Genomic DNA, 14,524 nt, shown 5'->3' with positions numbered 1-14,524 from the left:
TAGTTCGTATGAGATGTTGCTAGGCAGACCTTGGTTTAGATTAGCCAAGGTGAAACAGGATTGGGGTGAGAATCAGGTGGTTCTTACCAAAGGTAAACAAGTTCTTACTATTCCTATGCTTGGGAGGAAGCAAATTTCAGGCAAGGAGAGACCGATGTTTGCCCAATCAATTAACTTAGCAGATGAAGTTGAGGATGATGAGGAAGACGCATTCTTGCAGGCTAATCCTACAATTGTACCAATGTTTGAAGTGGATGTTGAGAGTATTTTGCAGAAAGATGAAGGATCAGAGTCTGGGGAAGAAGCACCTGTTTCAGGTCAGGAAATTCAGGGAGCTGATGTATTAAGAATGATGGATCAGAGTGTGGCTTCTAGCTCTAAGGAGGTAAGTCCGCAGGAAGAACAGGAGGCTAAAGATATGGTGGAGAAATTGTACAACAAAAGGTTTGGGCAATCCAAGAGAGTTGAACAGGATGAGTTGAAGGAGCTTAACTTGGGCACTCAAGAGGATCCAGAAATGGTGAAGGTTAGTGTACATGTGGATGGTCAGTTTTTGCAGGACTTGTTGCATTTGTTACAAGAATTTAAGAATGTATTTGCTTGGGATTATTCTTATCTTAAAGAGATTGATCCTGATTTGCATCAACATCATATCAACCTCAAGGAGGATGCAATACCTATTGTTCAACAAAGGTACAGAATGAACCCTAATTTTGTTGCTTAAGTGAAACAAGAAATTGACAAGTTGTTAGCTGTTGGGTTTATCCGACCTATCCATGAAGTCACCTGGTTGTCTCCTATTATTGTGGTTCACAAAAAGAATGGGAAAATCAGGGTTTGTGTTGACTATAGGAAATTAAATGCAGCAACCATTACTGATCCTTTCCCTATGCCGTTTTGTGATGCTATTTTGGATGCATAAGCTGGACAAGAAATGTATAGTTTTTTGGATGGGTTTTCAGGGTACAACCAGATTCAGGTGGCTGAGGAAGATCAACACAAAACAGCTTTTATAATAGAATGGGAGGCTTATGCTTCTACTGTCATGAATTTTGGGCTGAAGAATGGTCCACCATCCTTCAATTGCACAGCTTATAAGACTTTTGAGCCCTATTTGCAGGATTTCATGAGGGTGTTTGTGGATGATTTTTCTGTTTTTGGCAAAAAGGACTTACATTTGCAGCATTTGAGGTTATGCTTTGAAAGATGTAGGATGTTCAGAATGTGTCTGAATCCTTACAAAAGTGTGATTGCAGTTAAAGAGTGGTATTCTTTTGGGTCATGTGGTATCTCCTCAGGGGATGTCCATTGATGATAAGAAGATTGAAGTGATTCAAGCAGCAAAGGCTCCTACAAATGTTAAGGAGTTGGGTAGATTTTTTGGCCATGTTAAGTGGCATAGCAGGTATATCATGTGTTTAGCCAATGTGTGCATGCCTCTTACTCATTTGACTAAGAAGCATGTACCTTTTGTGTGGTCTGATGCTCAAGAAAGATCCTTCCAGCTATTGAAGAAGATGATATCAATTACTCCTATTTTACAGGCTCCTGATTGGAATTTACCTTTCCATGTTTTTGTGGATGCTTCAGATGTGGCTGTTGGAGCTGTATTGATGCAAGAAGGTGTCAGGGGTTGGTTTAGACCTGTATATTGTGCTTCTCGTGTGTTAACCTCTGCTAAGAAATTATGCAGCGACTGAGAGGGAAGCTTTGGGCACGGTGTATGCTTTGACCAAATTCAGGCATTACTTGTTGTGCAACAGGGTGATCTTTCATGCAGCTCATCAGGCTTTGCTTTACTTGATCGAAAAACCATTGCTTACAAGGAGGTTGGCTAGATGGATGTTATTATTGCAAGAGTTTGATTTTGTTATTATTCATACACCAGGCAAGGAGCATGCTATTGCAGATTTCTTAAGTCGGATTGAGACAGGTGAAAAACCTACAGGTGTTATAGATGATCTTCCTGATGCTCAATTGTTTGATGTTCAAACTGTCAATTCTAATTATTGGTATGATCAGATGTTAGTGTTTTTGATGGATGGTACAATGCCATCAGACTTTTCTACAGATCAGAGAATAAAGTTTGCACTAAAAAGTAGACCTTTCTTGGTTATTGTTGGAGCTTTATGTAAGAAAGGAATCGATCAGGTCATCAGAAGATGTGTCCCTGATTTTGAACAATCAGCTGTTTTACAGGAAGCACATTATGGGGTTGCTAGAGGACATTTTTCAGGAGATATTACTGGAAATAAAGTTTTACAAGCAGGATTATGGTGGCCCACTGTGTTGAAGGATGCTCACAATTATGCTAAGAGTTGTGTGATATGTCAGAAGATGGGTCAGCCTAATTCTACAGAAAGAATGAATGATCATCCAATTTTGCCTCTAGAACCTTTTCAAAAATGGGGTCTCGATTTTGTGGGACCATTGAAGCCAACTACTAGCAGATGATGCAAGTACATATTTGTGGCTACTGATTATTGTACAAAATGGGTGGAGGCTGTAGCATTGAAAGACAATAGAGCTGCTAGTGTGGCAAGGTTTCTTTATCATAATATCATGACCAGGTTTGGTTGTCCTGTGGAGTTGGTAAGTGATAGAGGATCTCATTTTCTAAATGTTGTTATTGCTGAGCTTACTAAAACTCATATGATCATGCACAAAAAATCCAGAGCTTATCATCCTCAAGCCAATGGTCAAGCCAAGAGTACCAACAAGATATTGATTAGGGTTTTGAAGAAGATTGTGCAGGACACTAAGAAGGATTGGGATGAAAAGTTAGATTCAGCTTTGTGGTCCTTTAGGACAGCTTTCAAAGTGACTACAAGTATGACTCCATTCAGGTTAGTTTATGGGCTGGAAGCACTTGTCCCTATGGAATTTGTGGTACCTAGTCTCAGGGTGAGCGCTGAGAAAATGACTCCCAAAATGTCAGTTCAACATAGAAGCAGGTATTTGTTGCAGATGGAAGAAGATAGGTATGTCAGTTTTTATATAACTGAAATAATTCAGAGGAGGAGAAAAGCTTGGGTGAATCAGAATATCAAGTTCAAAGTTTTTCAGGTGGGAGATTGGGTTATGCTTGATAACTCTAGATTGGGACCACATCCTAGCAAATTAACTTTAAGATACAAGGGACCATATCATATTATTGAGGATAGGGGTAAGGGTACTTTTATTGTTGCTGATGTGTATGGGACAAGAGTGGATTCTCCAGTTAATGGTTTCAGATTGAAAAAGTTTGTTGGTAAACCACCTTATTTAGATTGGCCTCTAGCAGCAGTTGTCCAAGTAGATGAGTTGATGGATGAAGCAGTGTGCAAAGAGACTGATAATTAGAGGGAAGATATTCAAGTCTTGGGAAATCAGGTGCACTTTGGTGGAGATGTCGTAATTTGGAAATTGTATGATTTTCGGATCGGATTATTGGAGGTCGGATATTTTTTTACTGCAGCTTTTCAAAATTTTCTTGAGAAGAGTGATGATTGTCCACTAAGGTCTATTTTTAATGAGTGCCTTGAAAATTGTAAGGTGCACTTAAGTGACGTTTCCAGCGTGCGAGTTGAGAGTATCTCACATTTCCAAATTCTATTTCCTTCCTCGTCGTGTTTCCTTTGCAAGCACTGAGTACGGGATGATTCTCTTCATCTGTGCCGTTCTATTCTTCAGCCCTCTACTCTCTTTCATCATTCTCTTGCATGCACGATGGGCAAACCAAAAGGAGGACCTGCTGCCCGACCAACGTTTGATGAAGAAGAGCCAAGCAGCAAGTGGCCAAAGAGAAAGCAAGTGTCCATGAGGATAGACGTGAGAAGTCCTGAGCGTGAAGACCAACCTTCTGGAGAAGAAGAGCCCGACAATCCATCGGCAATGACACCTATCAAGTTGTATCAAACCTTGATGGAGCCCTATGTGGATTTCAGAGTGGACCTTGACTGTTCTGCAGAGGTACATTCACTATGGTTAAAGAAGATAGGTTTATATGATTTTGTTGTTTTGCCATGGCAAGAGTGGAAAGGAAACATGTATGCTAAGTCTCAAGTGGAGATTGTCAGAAAGGCAAAGGGTATGTTGTCTACCAATGTAGCTTTGAGTCCTCAATTGATTGCTGAAGTATTTAAACTTCCAATCAATGGAACTTCTCAGATTCCTAAGTGCTCTGATTTTTTGTTGAAGAAGGAGTTTGGAGCCAAAGAGGGTGGAAAAAATTATTACATGTTGAAGAATGTCAAAACTGTTAGAAGAGAGCAGTTGAAGTGGTATCTAGAGAAAATCTGTTTCCTAGTTAAATTTGATTACATGTCTAAGGATAATTTTTCTCCTCTCTGTTTTGTTGAGCAAGGAGGAAGTGTTAATTGGGCTTATCTACTTTATGAGAGGATCAATGGGGAGATTAATATGTCTGACAGGAGGAAAGCTTCTACAAACAGTAGGCTGTGTGCCTACTTGGTAGCCTTGTTTTCTTATGTTCAAAAGTTGGACAGTGGTGATGTTTCTTTGACAACTGTAGGCAGGGTAGAAGGGTATACACAACCACACCCTAATATTCGTGGGGTGCAAGTACCTGCAGAGCTACTCAATGATCAGGTGAAGGCAGAGACTTATGTGTTCATGATTAAAGCAGGTTATAATCACAGTGAAGCTCTCAAAAGCGTGCATACTCTTGAAGTTGTACACTCTTTGAAGGACATGGATATTTCATAAAAGAAGCCTGATACAGGGACATCAAATCAGGTCAAGCTTGGCAAGGTTTTCACTTTATCCAAGAAGAGAAAAGCAGAGGTGGAACCTATAGTCAAACAACTAAACTTTGATGATTTGTCTTCTCCAAAGACTTTCAAGCCAACAGATGCTGGAATGGCAGAGAAGATGCTTTTAGGTGTCAAAGAGTTTATTCATCAACAGCAGCAGGATATGGAAGTACAGTTACAATCTGTGGCTGATTCTAGTGTTTCAAAAATAATGTTGCATGATCAAACTGTCAATGTTAATGCCTTGCAGAAAGAGTTAGAGAATGTCAAAGTTACACATTAGAAGGAGATTCAGGATCTGATGGTGGCACATCAGAATGAGTTAGCCAAAGAAAAGCTTTCTTTGCAGATGTTTAAAGACTGGACAACGGATTTGGAAACAAAAGTCCAATCAGAATTGCAACAGTTGGCCACTGTCAATAAAAAGTTGCAGGTGGAGAATTAGATCTTGAATCAGAGAATTCCTTTGGAGCAATTGGAGAAACAGGTGTTGGGAGAAGAGGAAGTAGATGTCAATGGTGTTCTTATGTCTGAAGGGACATGTCAGTCCTTAGGCAACATTTGGAAACAGGTATGCAGGAAGTATGGACAACCTTCAGAGAAAAGATGGGTTCCCTTATCAAGTATCCTTATGAGAAGATCATATCAGGGTTTGTCAGTAAACATGAAGTTGATTTACTAAAGGAGATGGAACGATTAAAGAAAGACAGAGATTTGTACAAAAAAAAAGTTCAAGATTATAAAGGAAAGAGTATTGCACAATCTGCATTTGCTGAGAAGAAGATATCAGTTGATCCAATTTCAAGGGATATGGGTACTGGTGAAGGTTGTCTCCAATTCAAAGATCACACGAGCAGGAGATCACTATTTTGCCAGATAATGAAGTGGTTGTTGGTGCTAATGTTGGATCAGTGATGGTTTCTGAACCTATTGTGCTTGTTCTAGATTACTTGTTAGATTCTGAAGTATTTACCAATGAACCCATTGTCTGATATGATGTAATCATGGTTTTTTTTTTTTTTTTGCTTTGGTCTTTACTGATCAAGGGATGTGTGGATCTGAGTCAGATTTTATCAAATCCACCACCGGGACGTGCTATGTGTTGAAGGGTAAATACAAAGTCGGATATGTAGTCGGATATCGGATGTATTGTCTGATTGTTAGTAGCTAGTCGGATATTGTAAGCCTGATCGAATATTGTTAGTATATACCAAGAATTAGGCAGTTCTAACTGAATTTAGGGCGCAACTTTATATTTGGGAATGGGGAACTTTGGGAGTCGGGATTGTATTGGGTCTTGTTTAGGAACTTGTACTGGGGATTTTCTTGATATACAATCTCTGATGTTTTGTCTGAGTCTCTCTCGTTCTCTCACTGTTTCTCTGATTTCCTGATTCTATCTCACACACAGTACTACTTAGCCCTGAATTAATCAGAACTCAATCTCTTGGAGATTATTTATTGCTTGTGTGTTTATTCAACAACACATGTTCTGGCACAAGGCTTACCAAAAAAACATTTACAGCACAGGGGTGTATATTTAAAAGCACAATTATCAAAGCTATTGACAGGTTTGTCTTCCTAACTAGACAAACACCTTAGTGACAGAGATTACTCCAGATGCCATCTTCACAAGTTAAAAAAGTGTGAAGTGTAATGTCAATTATGGTTTGACATGATCCAAGATAGTGGGTTAGCAGATTCCTACATGCAATGATTGAATGCTAGTCCAGTATGATTCTGAAAGGACAAGCAAGAATACCATCAAGTAAAATGGAACAAATACTTGGAGACCATGTAAATGTGGAGTTTCGTTACGAAAATTCCAGCAATCTTTTGAGCCATGTTTCTCTCTCTGCTCATCGTCTCATTTGTCAACGAAGCAATCATGGAAGCAAGTCATTAACGACCACTTAAGAATAACATCAACTTAATTGTTGTGTGGGTGTCCTAGTGATTACATAACTTTGCCACATTGCAATTACTAAAGGAATAGTTATGCAAGCCAAGTAGGTAGCTCGTGTATGAGACCTTCAAAGAGCACTGTTCTCAATTGGATGATAGGACAAAAGTTTCAAAAGCACTACAAGAGTAATATTCCAATGGTCAGAGGACATGTGTCAAGGTATGGCCAAAGGATGAGGATGACTACAAGTGGAAAAAGGTGGCTAATGCACCCTAAATCACCAAACATACAAGGTTCTCATCATGTGGGTAATGACCCCTTGAATCTAAGATTGGATACTCACCCACTTGAAGAAGTATCGAGTGCCTTTTGTGACAAAGTGATAACAATCATGGAGACATTGTAATGGGAGGGCACCACGTGCCAACGGAAAAGAGCAGATTGAACAACTTTAAGCACTTCAAATAATAATTGAACTGAAAGAGGTGCACGACACACAAGACTCGAAGTGGTGGAGTTCCACCCCAAGAGAGCACTAGCCCCAAACTCTGGTGCCCCTTGCGATAGTTCTTTATATTGCTCGAACTCAGTACAACAACGACGTCATGTATCTGCGACGCGATTTCTGGGCAAGCAGTTTCTGGCGAGCGTTTTTTAAGAATCGGGCAAGCGGATTCCCAAAAGAAGGGACAATCTACCCATCTCTCTCTCTCTCTTTTGTTTCCTCTCTCTCTCTCTCTCTCTCTCTCTCTCTCTCTCTCCAACTAAAATTTGATTGTCATTTCACGACCAACTTACATTCAAACAAAAAACACCTTGGAATCATTCAATACACTATTAATAAGAGAAAGTTCCTTACACACAATTACGGTCTATTTCAAATAGCAAACCTCAAATCTATGAGTTCCATTGCATCCAAAGTAAATACATATGGGGGTTGATACATCATGGGTGACGTGGAGGAAAGAAGGGCGGTGGGGGGCCATATCCTCTGGGAGGAAACAAAGGTCGTGCCAATGCCTGAGATTGTTGGGTATCCTGTGTGCCTAACGGAGGTACTTCTTGTGAGGTAGTAACATTCACCTCATCAATTGCACCAGTATTTTTTGTTTGGTTTCTTGTTCTCATGGTTGGAAGAAAGAAAAATAATGTATAAGAAATAGATATAGGATGATGTATGAGAATTTGTAGGTTGGAAGTTTGAGATGTGAACTTGAGACGGAGAGAGAGAGACAGGAGCTCTGTGTAGCACAAGAGAATAGAGAAGAAGAAAAATGAAGAAGAGAAGGTCACTTTATAAAGTTTTTAATTTTTTAATTTTTAATTTTTATAAAATGACTGAGTGTGTGTTTTGCCATGTCCGCACGTGTGTGCGTGTGCTTTCGTGTGTACGTGCAGCGTGTGTGTGTATGTGTATGTGCAACGTGTGTGCGTGTGTGTGCGCGTGCACGTGTGCGTGCAGCGTGTGTGTGTGTGCGCGCGTGCACATGCGTGTGTACGTGTGTGTGCACGCGCACACACACACACACGCTGCGCGCAGGCGCACGTGTGTGTGCGCCACACACACACACGCTGCATTGAGGCGTGTGTGTGGTGCACACACGCACGCCAGCGTGTGTGTGTGCACGTTTAAGTTGGTGTGTGTGTTCACACACACACACACACACACACGTGGCTAGCCACGTGGACACCCACGTAGGTGGCCGTTGCGTGTCCACGTGGTCTGGCCACGTGTACCGTCGCCAACCGACGATACACGTGGCTCGCCACACGGTCACCCGCACTGCCACGGAGGCGCCACGTGCCGTGCCACGTGTATTGTCGCCCAGCGATAGTACACGTGGCAGGTTACGTGGCCACGTTACTGCCTCCGTGGCAAGGCACGTGACCACGTGGCGAGCCACGTGTACCGTCAGTTGGCGATGGTACACGTGGCCAGACCACGTGGACACGCAACAGCCACCTACATTGCGTGCCCACGTGGACGCGCGTGGGCCCGCGGGCGCCTCCGCCTCTGGCCACGCGTTGGCCAGAGGCGGACACACGCTCGACACACGCTCGGCGTGTGCCCGCCTCTGGCCAACGCGTGGCCAGAGACAGAGGTGCCCATGGGCGCCCACGGCCAGCGCGTTGGCCATGGGAGGGCACACGCTCCCGTGTGGAGCGTGTGCCCGCCCATGGCCAACGCGCACGGGATGGGCGAGTCCGCTCCTCCCCCTCCCCCCCTCATCCCGCCTCCGCTCTTGCGCCCACGGGCACCCCCCCCCCCCCCCCCCCCAAAACCCAACCTGCGGCCCCCGCCCGCCTCCGCCTCCGCTCCTGTGCCCACGGCCCCCCCCCCCCCAAACCCAACCTACGGCCTCCGCCCGCCCCCGTCTCATCCCGCCCCCTCAAGTTTTCCAACCAGTAGATGGATTTCATAAATAAAGTTGCCTAACCTTGTATAACATACCTAATTTAAATTGGGCTCAAAATTGGGGACGCCTACTACAGAGAATCATTTTCTCAAATTTCGTAGAGATAAAACAAAGCTTACACTGCGTACTCAATCAAGAGGACATTCACATTGGCAACGGTTAACATGACTTCAACAAAATTTTTTGGGTGGGTTGTAACTCTACTGATTTTGGTGGAATTACGAACCCTTCTCTTCTACGCCTGCCTCTTTCTAGGTGAATGCAACAACAAAAGGACCATCTTGCGTTAGTGCCTTGCTTTCGTCCACGCAAAACGCTCCAGCCCGTGATCACACACACAGTCACAAACAAATATTTTGTATTTTTTTTAAATTTTCATATTTTTTAATATTAATATTTTAATTTAATAAAATAATATTAATTTTAAATTTATAACGGCTACTTATTAGACGTGAGTATATAATCAATTTGTTTTAGCTTATACAATGTGATCTTGTGCTTAATTATTTGCTTAGCATATTATTATGGCTTGCTCTTTATATTTCTTGGGTAAAGAGTTTTCTTATCCTTTTTACAATGGTAAATTCATAATATCTGAATCATTTCTTTTATAATTAATTTCTCCAATGCAATTTACAACTTTACATGCTGTTATCGAAGTAGGTGATATTGAAATGAATTTGCCTCTTGAGAGGACTCTCAACAATTTGGGTGAATTCATCTATGTATTGGATGAGCAGCTTTCACGTAAATACAAAGTCAACGTATCTCATCAAACACAATATGCCGGCTCACCTAGCATGATTCCTATTTCCATTGTGGATAGTCCGTCAAAGATGCGATTCGGTCCGAAGGAGTTAATAGATCTATGTACCCCCCCTCGAGTTTTGCCCTTAAACAGCTTTAAAAGGAGTACAAGACAAAATCTCTTACAGGCCGAGAAGAAGGGCACATTGACAAATCTGTTAATGCAAATCAAAGTAGTGGAACAAGTTACAGAGATTCCAAGGTCTTACAATGGCGATCTCGTTCTAGAATTTCCACCTACCATGGGAAAGTTGCACCATATGGATGCGAAGGAGCATAAGTATGATCCTCATTTGTGGTCGAAGCCTACTATATCCAATATTGTATTTGCAGGTGTAGTGCGTCTTAGTCATTGCATAGGATCTCTCAAGTGCATGAATGAACAATGTGTCCGCTTGGTTAATTACCATATTCCCAATACAAGTCATTTCAACGGGTACATACAAAAAGCAAATGGACCTGGGGAATATTGTAAGATTGGAGATAAGAGCCTCACATGCCATTTTTGTAAGGCAATTGCTTTTTGTATTGCAACATGTGATTGTGTAGTATACTATGTCATACCATCCGATGAGACTGCCACTAGAGTCATGATTCATCGTGGCACACATCGACACGATGTGCGCAGCGGCACATCCAAAACACTAACGGACAACACCAAGCTGATGGTGCAAAGGATTTTGATTGTTGACCCACACACAGTAGCTAGGAAGGTTCAAATGTGTTTGGCAAAAGAAATTATAAGTACAACACTTCTTCGCAACAACACCAACGAAGGTATTTTAGGCGAGCAACAGCTATTTGCAATCGCTGAGGAGTTGGGCCCGTTGGTGCAAGATAACTGGTATGAGCATTTCGTAGATTCTTATTTTGATGCAAAACTCTATGCTAAATTATTTTTTAATCTAAACACTTTTAACATTGACAGATTTCGGAGGTCAGTATCTGTTTTACGTAGAGGGGTTGACAAAGAATCTTTTGGCATTGATGCCCTCCTAAAACTGAAGCGAGACTGCACATATGAGTTTTTCCATGGAAGCCAGTTTCCTGGTCAAGGTATGGAGGGGGAGAAATGTTATGTCTTCAAAATGTCCACAATTGGTCCGGCATCCGGTGTGGACCTAATCAACCGAATGAGACAAGACCGGGATGGTGATCTTCGACGTGCGTGGATCCAATTTGATCACACCAGACGTGTTAACGATTGGGTGACTATGGCCTGTCATGTCTATGATCCAAGGTACATGGCCTATCTTAAGAGCTTTGTGGCTTTCCATTTACTCTCTCTAAAACAATTTGTTTGTAGCATGCAGGACCTTTTGACTATTGCAACTTGTGAAATGAAACAGGAAGACATGGAAACGCAATGTTTGTTTTGGGAGTGCCTTAATTATGTAATGATATTATGTGGGTGTGACAAAGCAAATTTCTTTGGCTACATGGCTGATGAAGCTCAAGCAAATTGGAATGCAGTTCGAATTGTTTTCAATGGTGGTGACAAGACCAATACAATGAGCGGCCGAGAGCGCTCTTGTCTTTTCCATTGGAAGCAAAGGTTGAATCAACACACAATGAAGTATGTGGTGCAAGCTTCTCAACACACACACAAAGAAATGTGTGAGAAGTGGAGGCAAGCACCAACAAAAGAGGCTGCAGCAGCAGAGGCTCATCTGATATGCCAACGGTGGTGTAACGGTCATTGCATAGACCGTAACATTCCATACATGGATTCATGGCTTAGTTGGTGGGAAATTCGTATTGCACATTGGGGTGGCATTATGACATGCGTAGAAAGTAGCTCTGATGGACCAAACACTCCACGCACTAACCTTGCGGAGAGCAAGCATGGCAGCTGGCTAGCAGGGGAGGGTTTCCGTAAACGCATATCATTAGATGCATGTACAACCGACCTTGCAAATTCCATCTTACAAAGCACAAAGACCATTTCATACAACCATGGGAAACACATTGGGAAGGGTCCATCAAGACAAAAGCTTACGGAAGTCCTAACCAAGTGATTAGAGCAGTGAATGCGGCTACTGAGGGCACTCCAATGTACCCCTCTCTATATTGTTTTTGAAACAATTTGTCTAGCTTACATACCTATAGTTCTCTCTCTCTCTCTCTCTCTCTCTCCTTTGAGAGAGAGAGAGATAGTCCACAAAGAGGAAGGGAGAATCTTTTTAGGAATCTGCTCACCCGATTCCTAAAATGCGCTTGCCGGAAACTGCTCGCCCATAAATATCCCCCATGTATCTGCACCTTCATGCAGAAGCATGCCGGAGAGTGAGGCCTTGCCACTTATTTAAAGGCCCTGGGCCCAAAAGGGGGTACAAATGAAAATCATTTGATCTAAAAAGCATGTGCCAAAAAGGCTGTCTGTACAATGCGTTGCCACACATGGCAATTGTAAGCGCAAAATCCAAAACCTGTCGTACATTGCCACGTCAACACAAAATCTGAGATCAGCCACATCAGCTAGTCAACGTGAATTACGAAATGTCCGTACAAGGTGGCATAAAATCTAATATCTAACCAACCCAAACGATTTTCTCATATTAAACTGATCACTTAATGTGAGAGAATAAATGGGAACAAGGGTTAAGAGATAGACATGTGCTTATAGATCTATCTCAACATGGGGCCAGTGGTAAAGGGCCCCAAATGAGAGATGGTCTATCACCAACAGAGCAAGGCTAACCAATGGAGCATAAGACCTTAGGGTTAGCTTCAATGAAGACCTCCAATAATTAGTATAAAAGTCGTTTGACCTTAGGTAAGCTAGGGCTGAGCTTGAGGTGGGAACCTGGCCCAAGCTTGAGGTGCTTGAGGTGGGAACCTGACCCAAGCTCGAGGTGCTTGTCCTGCTTGAGGTGCTTGTCACGCTTGAGGTACTTGTCGTGATTGATTAAGGTGCTTGAGGTGCTTGTCCTGCTGGATGATTAAGGTGCTTGAGGTTCTTTGTTGTGCTTGCTTGAGATGCTTGTGGGAACACCCCCAAGCTAGAAGTGCTTTGTCATGCTTGATGAGTAAGGTGCTTGAGCACCAAAAGTCAAAGTGATCCCTACATAAGAGGGGGCGAGCCCATATTATAGGGGCTAATGAGAGAATACACACACACACACACACACACACACACACACACACACACACACACACACTCAAGGTAACCCCAAGCCTTAAGAGGCAGCAAGGACACATGCCAAGCTCCTACCCATGTTACCTTCATGAGGTGCTTGAATCCTATTGGCCAGGCTTAAAAGGGGTCCAATGATAAATTACTTGAATTAACTTTTTTTTTTTGCATTTATCACGTCCTCTCTCTCAAAGGGGAAAGGGGGACACTTGTCCCAAGACTACCACTATTGCTAGAAATGGCCCAAGCTTGTGATTGGCTAGGCTTGGCATGAGCCAATGGCTTCAAGCATGAGCTAGAAGAGGGGGTCGACCAAAGCAAGAAGAGGCCTTGCTTGCAAGATATACTCACCCACACACACTCTCATTGTGTGCTATGCAAAGTGCAAGAGCTCCATCTCCTTCTCCAAGCTCCTTAAGAAGTTGAGAGCCTACACTACCACTCTTGGCTATGGAGTGCAAATCCAACCAAGAGCCATGCTTCAATGCTTAAGTTTGCCATCTTCTCCATCTTCATTACTATGGTATTATGTATGCTAGCAAGAAGAGTTATGATAGTGAGGAACTAATTCTTTCTCCTATGAAATGTTTCTTCTTCCTCTTCCCTACCTCATTCCCTGCTAGCTCTCTCCTCGTTCGAAAGTGTTTGAGGTCTTGGGACTGAGGCTTGGAATAGTTAAAGCCTTCTTCAAAGTTTATATTATGCTTGTGATGCATGAAGCTTTACATCTTCATTGCATCACCTAGGTCACAAGGAACACAAAGATTGTATTGTACAAGTCTCTCTTAATGGGAGAAATCATAATACAAATGCCTATTGGAGGGGGGGCCGGCTCCACATAAATCCGGTCCTCAATTGTTGTCATGTTCACTAAATTCTTTCTCTTGCAAAAGTATTGTTCATGCCAAGTTATCTAATTGCTATGTTTATGTTGCTATCTTCAATTAGGTTCACCTAGGTTCTCAACCTAATTGCCTTAATGTGGCAAGCTTTTTTACCAAGACGCAAGGCATGCTAACTTTAGCCAAGAAAAGGATTTAGCAAGAAATTGATAAGGCTAAAAATTACGTAGATTAGAAGAGATATTTTAGGGATTTTGAAGAAGGAAACATAGTGTTTCTCCAAGCTCCTTCAACGTCTACTTTCTTGTCAACGGGAAGGTGTCACAAGCTTTTGCCAAGCTATTGTGGTCCTTCAATGATCTTAGAAGCTTAATGATGTGGCCCATCATTTGGGGTTACCTCCACAATGTCGAGTTCATCCAGTGTCTCATGTTTGAAAAGAATTATTTATAAAGGCGATAAGGTAACTGATGGAATATTTCTTTTATAAGAATCAGCAAAGTATGATCATAGTCTAGACAAGATAGTATATTGGAGAGAGAAACGCTAGAGAAATCATATCCTCCAAAAATCTATAGCTGCTTGGAAGGTCCTCCACTTACTGATGCTACTTGGAAATGAGAGGAGTTCATTCGTCAACACTTCTCTACATTGCTCATTGA

General features: G+C 42.2%; 1 pseudogene; it reads left to right on the top strand.

Annotated features, from left to right (window-relative positions):
• The first annotated feature begins 4,860 nt into the window (after positions 1-4,860).
• LOC147462949 (uncharacterized) lies at positions 4,861-5,746 on the top strand (annotated as a pseudogene).
• The last annotated feature ends 8,778 nt before the right edge of the window (positions 5,747-14,524 follow it).

Source organism: Adiantum capillus-veneris, chromosome 2 (assembly GCF_014529385.1).
Source record: "Adiantum capillus-veneris isolate H3 chromosome 2, ASM1452938v2, whole genome shotgun sequence".
Taxonomy (NCBI): Eukaryota; Viridiplantae; Streptophyta; class Polypodiopsida; order Polypodiales; family Pteridaceae; genus Adiantum; species Adiantum capillus-veneris.
Note: the sequence above shows the minus strand (reverse complement) of the source record. Positions and strands in the feature narration are given on the sequence as shown.